The sequence below is a fragment of the Lycium ferocissimum genome, chromosome 6, assembly GCF_029784015.1.
Source record: "Lycium ferocissimum isolate CSIRO_LF1 chromosome 6, AGI_CSIRO_Lferr_CH_V1, whole genome shotgun sequence".
In the NCBI taxonomy this organism is placed as follows: domain Eukaryota; kingdom Viridiplantae; phylum Streptophyta; class Magnoliopsida; order Solanales; family Solanaceae; genus Lycium; species Lycium ferocissimum.
In genome coordinates this window covers 58,554,115-58,563,305 of record NC_081347.1, presented here as the reverse complement: position 1 = coordinate 58,563,305, position 9,191 = coordinate 58,554,115, and positions in this window count along the sequence as shown.

The window sequence follows — 9,191 nt, the reverse complement described above, 5'->3', positions numbered from 1 at the left end:
TCCTTAGCCTCTTTTTGCTTATTCTTGATCCTTGAACATCTTACCACTACAAAACACACAAACACATAATACACGATATATAACACACTTAAAATGTCACAAAAGCTTGGGAAAATAGTATTAAATGTGTTGTAATTTCATGTCCCATCACTAAATTATCTAACAAAAATTTAAATTTAGATAAAGCAGATTTCTCATACAATTAAAAATATTACTCCATTATTCCAGCAAATCAGCAATAACATAAGTAAACAACAATATTCAATGGTAAAACTTATCCACATAGTGTGTTTATATCAAATCAATACAACTTATCATGAGTAAGTGATTTAATGAAGTAAAAGTAAATGTTAATAAATAAAAAAAACTCTATATTTAAACACATGACATACAATATTGCCTTTGTGTAAACATTGAATACGAGCAAATTTTGACTTCAATAACAAGCAGCATGGTCTAAAGCAAATTCAATATAGTCGAACAGTATGGAGGCAATAATTAATCAAATTACAAAATATATCTTGCTACAACAACATTATGACTAATGCAGATTGTTAGTGGACGAGCTGAGATGTCTAGAGATCAAGCAAAGATTGCTTTAGAAAATGAAAGCTCCAAGCAAGCCAATTCTTTTATTCACGCATATTCAGTTCCTTCTCCTTGTGCTTATGCTACTCCCTCCGTCACAAAATAGTACCACATTTCATTTGTTGAGAGTCAATTTGGCTAATTTTTGAAGTTAAATTGGATTAGATTAATTTAATATTTAAAATAAAATTAAAATATTCAAAAACTGCACAAAAAGTACTATGTTGCAATTCTTCTCATATCAATATGGTGAAAAAATAGATCTTAAAATGTTGGGAAAAGTTCAAGTAGTTTGACTATCCAGAAGCAAAACGTGACAAATATATTTTGGGACGGAGGAAGCACAATAATTGATGATAGGCTGGGAACTCCCTTTATAAAAACATTTCGTCTACGATGTGTAATAATAGATTTTATAATGAAAGTATCCTCAATGATACTCAAGTGAACACATATGCGATGCCTTCTGATTAACCTAGTACATTATTATCTTTCCTTTTGCACCAAAAAAATCGCAGGGAAAGAGAACACTCGCATAGAGGATTTTCTTTTTGCTGGCCAATTTCAGTTGCCTGTCTTTGTACTCCATAATATATTTTTCACAAGAAAAAAAAAAATGAGCCTTAAAGAAGAGTAAAATAAGAAACCAAAAACAAATACCAACACAAGCCAAGTTAAGAAAACTATTTAAAATAAAAGATAAAACATGCAGAAAGACACGTTATCAAGTGTTTGTCAAGCTCTAATTGAGCATTGATCACTAAGCAAGCATCCATTTTCTTCACTAAGCCAAGACAACAATATTAATTTTCTTTAAACAGACAATAGTTCTCTCTAAGCTTTTCGTGTTTTCTTATTTGAATTCCTAAAAATGGATCAAAAACCACTTCTCCCAGGTGCCCCCATTAAGTTATAAAGTATTAGTTCTATTAAACCTTCTGCCTTCTCTGATGAACTTATCCTTGCTAAGGTTTGATTCTTTCTACTTCTTTTCTCTTTCACTTTGTAATTTTTTTCTTACATTCTTTTGGGGTTGATTTCATTGATGGGCACTTAATTTTTATGTTATTGCATAAAAATCACTAAATTAGTTCGCTAACAAAAGAGATCATTCAATTTTATCGAAATACAACGAAAGTCACTAAACTATTTTTTGTAACAAAAAAGCTACTCAGCTTTGCTTAAAAATCATAAGAAGTTATTTTGAAGAAATTAAAAAAAAAAACATTTTATGTGTTACTTAGGTAAAGTTTAAACACTCTTTTATTAGAAATAAAATTTACTTATTAACGTTTATATTATACTTGATCAAAATTGGTTGATTTTTATGTCACAAATATAGCTTACGGGTGCAATAAATGAAAGTTAATTGGCCATATCTATGAAATCAACTTCATTCTTTAGTTATTTTGGCTTATTGGTAAATAGAATACTAACAACTATCCTTTTTAGTTTTTTTTCAGGAAACAACATTGATGTCTTTAACCCAGTTTCTTTAGAAAAACTGTTATGATACACAAGTGAGTGTCCAAGTTCCAACCCCTACCCCTATCCTCATTCACAAAAAAAAAAAAAAAAAAGCGACGACAATTTATTTGAGGTTGTACAAATGCCAAATTTTGATGATCCATAGTTTTAGACTTTAGCACCGCCAAGACTCATAAGTTCTGGATCAAGAAACTAGAAAGCTTATATTTATGACATTAAATAAATATAAATTATAGAAAAAACAAAACTTACTACTATAATGATGACTAGTTTCAAGTAGTTAAACAATGTTAATCAACAAAAATAAAAGACTCGAAGACGTTACAAAGCATTAGTCGCATGCAACTCTTAAGAGTACAAATCAAGGTTTGCCCAGAACGTCACATTTTCTTCTTCTTAAGGACCCGTTTGGCCATGATAATTTTTCACTTTTTCCCGAATTTTTTTTCACTTTATTTGAAAATCAGTGTTTGGCCCTAAAAAATTCCAAATACAACTTGGTATTTGAAATTTGGAAAACACTTAAAACAATGTTTTCACTTTCAGTACATTCAAACAACCAAATATTCTTTGCTAAAACAATAACAAAACGCAACTCCATCTTCAACTCTAGCTTCAAACTTCCAAATAAAGTGAAAAATATTTTATTTTCATGATCAAGACGCCTATTTAATTAGCTTCTTTCAAGTGTTTTTCATCCTTGGTGCAACTACTTTTATCTTCTTCTTTTGTCACTTCTCTTATGAGCTTTTAACAACCACAAAAAAACATTGAATTACTACTCTTTGGACACGATTTATGATCGAATTGGAATTACCAAAAAAAAAAAAAATCAGATTATGAGGGAGCTAATACTATTTTAGGAAAAGTATGTTATCTTTTTCATCTTCTAAAGTCAGTGATGTCGAAACGTAATAGCCTTTTGAGATCTCTCACCTTGATATATAGATTTTTAAAATGAATCTCCTTAAATTGTTTTAATGAAAAATATAATTGTAGCTATAAAAAAAAAAGTCTCATTTTGAGGCCTGGATATCTCACTTTCAATCATACTGGGGTAGAATTTTCGTTGGTCCATCCATCATTATTACTCTTGACTTATACCCTATAGGGTACATGTATACAACAACCCAACAACATCGTATGACTTGAATAAACTCTTAACAAGTTGTTAAGTCCAAAACTCCACCAATAAGAGTACATTCTTTCACAAAAATAGAACTCTTTTTTTTTTTTCAAAAATGTGCCTCAGTTTTTTGTGCACACTATAATATTTCTCATACACCATCACAAGGTAAGAAAAACTACTATTTATAGGTGTGAAATTATTCCTAGAAACGAATTAAAATATTGTGGTATGATAGGCAAGATTTGATAATGAAAGTATCCTCAATGATACTCAGGTGAACACTTATGCGATGCCATTTGGTTAACCTAATACATTATTATTATCTTTTCTTTTGCACCAGAAAAAAAAATCGTGGGGAAAGAGAACACTGGCATAGAGCATTTCTTTTTTGCCGGCCAATTTCAGTTGCCTGCATTTGTACTCTATATATTTTTCACAAGAAAAAAAAATGAGCCTAAAAGAAGAGTAAAACAAGAAACCAAAAACAAAAACCAACACAAACCAAGTTAGCAAAATTGCTTAAAATAAAAGATAAACATGCAGAAAGACACGTTATCAAGTGTTTGTCAAGCTTAGATTAAGCATTGATCATTATATAAGTAGCCATTTTCTTCACTAAGCCAAGCCAACAACATTACTTTTTTTTTAAAACAAACAATAGTTCTCTCAAAGATTTTCCTTTTTTTCTCTTTGAATTCCTAAAAATGGACAATGAAAAACCACCTCTCAAGTTCCCCCATCAAGTTAGAAAGGATTAGTTCCATTAAACCTTCTGCCTTCTCTGATAAACTTATCCTTACTATGATTTGATTGTTTTTTTCACTTCTTTTCTTTTCACTTTGTAATTTCTTTCTTGCATTCTTTTGGGTTGATTTCATTGATGGTCACTTAATTTTTACGTTATTGCATAAAAATCACTAAATTAGTTCGCTAACGAAAAAATTATTCAATTTTATTGAAACACAACGAAAGTCACTAAACTATTTTTTGTAACAAAAAAGTTAATCAGCTTTGCTTAAAAATCATAAAAGTTATTTTGAAGAAATGAAGAACTATTTTATGTGTTACTTAGGTGAAGTTTAAACGCTCTTTTATTAGAAATACATTTACTTATTAACTTTATGTTATACTGGATCAAAATTGGTTGATTTTTTTGTCAGAAATATAACTTACGGGTGCAATAAATGAAAGTTAAGAGACCATATCTAAGAAATCAACTTCATTCTTTAGTTATTTTGGCTTATTGGTAAATAGAATACTAACAACTATCCTTTTTAGTTCTTTTCAGGAAGCAACATTGAGGTCTTTAACCTAGTTTCTTGGGAAAAATCGTGAAGATGCACATGTTAGTGTCCAAGTTTCAAAGGTTGTACAAATGGTACAAGTTTGATGATCCATAGTTTTAGACTTCTGCACCGCCAAGACTCATAAGTTTTGGATCAAGGAACTAGAAAGCTTATATTTTCGACATTGAATAAATATAAATTATTGAAAAAACTTGACTACTACAAGAATGACCAGTTTCAAGTAGTTAAACAATGCAAATCGACCAAAAAAATAAAAGGCTCGGAGACGTTACAAAAGCACTAGCCGCATGCAACTCTTAAGAGTACAAATCAAGGTTTGCCTAGAATTCACATTTTTTTTCTTAATGACCCGCTTGGCCATGATAAACTTTCATTTTGTTTGAAAATCAACGTCTGACCATGAAAATTCTAACTACAACTTGAAAACACTTAACACATTGTTTTCATTTTTTTCACTTTCAGTACATTCAAACAACTAATTATTCTTTGCTTAAACTATAACAAAACACAACGCCATCTTCAACAACTTCAAAATTTCAAATAAAGTGAAAAATATTTGGTTTTCAGGGCCGAACACCTGTATAGTTAGCTTCTTTCATGTGTTTTTCGTCGTCCTTGGTGCAACTAATTTTATCTTCTTCTTTTATCACTTCTTTTATGAGCTTTTAACAACAACAAGAAAGCATTTGATTAATGCTCTTTGGACACAATTTATGACCGAATTGGAATTTTTAAAAAAAAATTGAAAATCAAATTGGGAACTAATAATATTTCAGGAAAATTATGTTATTATATTCATCTTATAATGTTATCTTATTCATCTTATAAAGTGAGTGACGTCGAAACATAATAGCCTTTTGTTATCTTCCACCTTAATATTTGTAGATTTTTAACATGAATCTCCTTAAATTGTTAATGAAAAATATAATTGTAGCTATTAAAAAAAAGGGCAAAGGTGCAAATATACCCTTCAACTTTGCGATTTAGAGCAGATATACTCCTCGTTACAAAAGTGGTGTATATATACCCCTGCCGTTACAAAATGGTACAAATATACCTTTTTCGCTGACGGAGGTTTTTTTTTAAAAAAAATTATTTAGGTTATTTTTTAATTAAAAAAAATGCTACATAACTTAAAAAAAAGTCTACCCCTTTTTTTTTAGTAGACATACTTTTGTAAAGCCACATAGTAATTTTTTTTTTCTAATGGGTTGGGTCTAATTCATTTAAAAAAATGGGTAGACTTTTTTTTTTTTTAAAGTCATGGAGATATTTTTTTTTTAATGAATCATACCTGACACACCAGAAAAAAAATTACCATGACTTTAGAAAAATATGTCTACTCAAAAAACAATAGGTAGACTTTTTTTAAAGTCATGTGGCATTTTTTTTTTAATTAAAAAATAACCTAAATGATTTTTTCAAAAAATTCCTGTCAGCGAAAAGGTTATATTTGCACCATTTTGTAACAGCAAGGGTATATTTGCATCATTTTGTAACGGCAGGGGTATATACATAGCACTTTTGTAACGAGGGGTATATCTGCTCTAAATCACAAAGTTGAGGGGTATATTTACACCTTTGCCCTAAAAAAAAAAAGAAACAAATTTCTCATGTTGAGCCATGGATATCTCACTTTCTTTAATGCTGGTCCATCATTAATACTCTCGAATTATCCCCTACAGGATACAAGTTTACAACAACCCAATAACATCGTATGACTCGAATAAACTGTTGACAATTTGTTGAGTCTAAAGCTCCAGCAATAAGAGCACATTCCTTCACCAATATAGAACTCTTTTTTTCTTCAAAAATATACTTCACTTTTTTGTGCACACTATAATATTTTCTCATACACAATCACAAGGTAAGAAAAACTACTATTTTATAGGTGTAAAATTATTTCTTGAAATAAATTGATAAATAGTGATATAATAGGTTATGTGACCTGAGATAGTGGTTACAAAGATTATGATCGCTTTTCTAGATCCTGAGAAATAATTTAGAAAAAGGAAAAAGTATTTGAAAGTCATGTGATAATTACATAGTGTACTTATCACTAATTTTGTACCTTTGTTTGAGAATTCGAGAGTGTTTGTTACCCCTCAATACCAATTCCATTCCGATCAAGTAATTATTTGGCCAGATAAATAGGTTAAATTGTGTAATACAATTACATTCAATTACACCAAATTGAATTGTAGATAACTTCCCAGACATGCCCTAAGGGATAGGTTAGTTGTTGGTTAGAGTTATGTAGAGATTAGTTATGCGTAGTTTGTTTATTCATGTATTATCTATTCATATATTAGTTATTTGATCTTCCATTCTACGTTGGATAATTCAAAAATTGACTCGTAACTTATACTTGTCTTATTTATGTAGGATTGTAGAATAATACTAAAATGCCATAAGTGATGTGTTGAGTTTTATACAAAGCAACTAAAACGTTATCAAATATAATATTAACTATGCTAGTTTTACATAAATAATTTTCCTTCGAACCAGTGACCAACCTCGAATAGGTCATTTGGTTTGTAGTTCGGATGTGATTTATTTATGTATTAAATTCTGCATGACTTGTATCTTGTTTGGTAGCATTTTTTTATGTATAAAATTCAATACACCAAATATGATGTTTGATTAGCTATTTTGATTCCCGCATGATTAATATATGTATAAGTTATGGCGAAATATATGTATTATTTTTATACAGAATAAAAAATAAAAATAATTAGTGAATAAATAATTATATCTTGAATAATTAATACTTGGATTACTTGTAACTGCATAACTAACCGCTGTGAGTGTGTAATTGGAAATTGGGACAAATTAATGGCTACACTTAATTTCGAGAACCTTTTTTGTCCTTTTTAAGCAGTTCCCCTGCTACTATTAGATGGATATCCTATTTTCAAAACCCCCCTGCATATCCTTTCCTTCATTTACACTTCAAAACCTACTCCCAACCTCTCTCCTTCACATTTCACCCCACGAGCCATACGAACTACTTACCCCCCATCGCGTGCTCCACACCCACATCCAATATGCGTGTAACTTTCAAACTCCGCCTCCTTAGTGTTTTAGATATACAAAGGAGCGAAGTCTACTTTACCCCTTTAACATATTAGATTTGGAAAATAATACCCTTTTCACATCTTGAATGGGATAATAAATCCCCTTGATACATCAACAGCTAGAAATGAGTTAATTATTTCATACATTTTAAAATGTCAAAAACGACCCTCAATAATATAAATTGTGACATATTTTTCAGTAATTAAAATATTTAACTAATGATATTTTATAACTTATACATCTTTTTTAGTAATATAAACAATCCTCAAACTTAAATTTACACATCTTTTTTTTTTCTTTTGGTTTTTAAAACCCGGCCATTAGGCTTCATCTTATTTTTGATTTATTTTAGAGCTAAAATTTTAAAAATGTCTTGATATATCTCGTTATTTATAATATTATTATCAGTATTTAAATTTTACTACGACAACTAAAAAAAATTTAAGCATTTTTCTATTTTCATGTTATACCTACATACTCAAAGTCTAATTATTTTGTAACTATCTTATTGGTAATACTTTGAATAAAAAATAATAACCTCTAATATAAAAGTAGTTAATAACTGATATGATAATTTTTTTTTTGTTAAATTACTTAATTTTTTTTAAAATTACTTGAAAACGTTAACTCAAATAAGGTTTTTATTTCATAACACAAGAGATAAAAGAGGTATTATTTTCTAATCTCAAATTTTTAGGATTGTCAAATAAAATTTACACACTTATATACAATATTGATGAATATTGTTTTGGTAAATATTCATTCTTGATCTGAAAAACGTGTAAAAGTCAATCATAAATTGAAAGTTATTTTTGATATTATATTTTTTGGAAACTATTAGGGCTCGTTTGGTACATGGGATAAGGATAAATAATTTCGGAATTATATTTGAGATGAATTTATCCCACATTTGGTTGGGATAAAATGGTGATATAACGAATCCTGGGATTAGTTATCTCGGGATTGTAGTGTTATTTTATCCTTGTGGAAGGGTGGAATAACTAATCTCTGGATAAGTTATCCTAAAATAACTTATTTCCAACCAAACGAACCCTTAGGCTTATCATATATAAGAATGATATGGAAATAAAATAACTTTTTATACAAATGGAATAGTTGAAATAAAGTTTTTTTTTTTTTTTTTTTGTCTGAGAAAATAAAGTTTCAATACTATTAATATTAAATAAAATGGTGAAGATAATTTGGAGCTCTATCAAAAAAAAAAAAAAACATGCGACAAAAGGAGACTTTAAATATCAAAAGAAAAAGATTAAAGAAAAGAGGTATGACATTTATTTTTTTATACAATGTTATTGCTTAAAGTTTTTAGTCATTTAAAAGAGTACATGTTATAGTTCATATTAATTGAAGGTCATTTATGGCATTTTAAAATTGTATGAAATAATTCAACTCATTTCTAGCTGATTTAAGATGAAGGAGATTTATTGTCACATTCAAGGTGTAAAGCGGGTATTGTTTCCCAAACCCAATATGTAAACGGGGTAAAGTGAACTTCACTCTACACAAAAGGCCGATTTATTATTATTATTAGAAACATAAAAAGCAACATTCTTTTTAACCCTATACATGTGGGCTAAAAT